The sequence below is a fragment of the Festucalex cinctus genome, chromosome 16 (assembly GCF_051991245.1).
Source record: "Festucalex cinctus isolate MCC-2025b chromosome 16, RoL_Fcin_1.0, whole genome shotgun sequence".
Taxonomy (NCBI): Eukaryota; Metazoa; Chordata; class Actinopteri; order Syngnathiformes; family Syngnathidae; genus Festucalex; species Festucalex cinctus.
This window is the reverse complement of record NC_135426.1, coordinates 9,610,574-9,610,956: the sequence shown is the minus strand read 5'-3', so window position 1 is coordinate 9,610,956 and position 383 is coordinate 9,610,574.

The following is a 383-nucleotide window of genomic DNA, read 5'->3' as shown; positions in this document are numbered from 1 at the left end:
AAAAAAAGAAAAAAAAAGAAAGAAAAAAAGCATTTGGTGTTCTTGCTGCTCGTGTTTCCTGGGGTACCAAAGAACAGGTTTGATGGGTCATTTGATATGCCTCCCCAAGGATTTAATTTGTCTGGCCTACAACAGCTGGCCTCCCCCACTAAGCCACTCAGAAACCTGATGAAAGTAGATTTAAACGACTTTTACATTTAACAGAGGACTAGAATTACTACCTGGAGCTCAACTTTAATGACTTTCACATGAAATTGGTCCTGTTTTGATGAACACAAAACTATTACTTTTTTGCATGAATGGCAACAGGGTAATTCTGCCATCTTGTTCTGCCTCTCACTATATATCCCTCGCATAGATGGGTAAACAAAGACAGTATAATT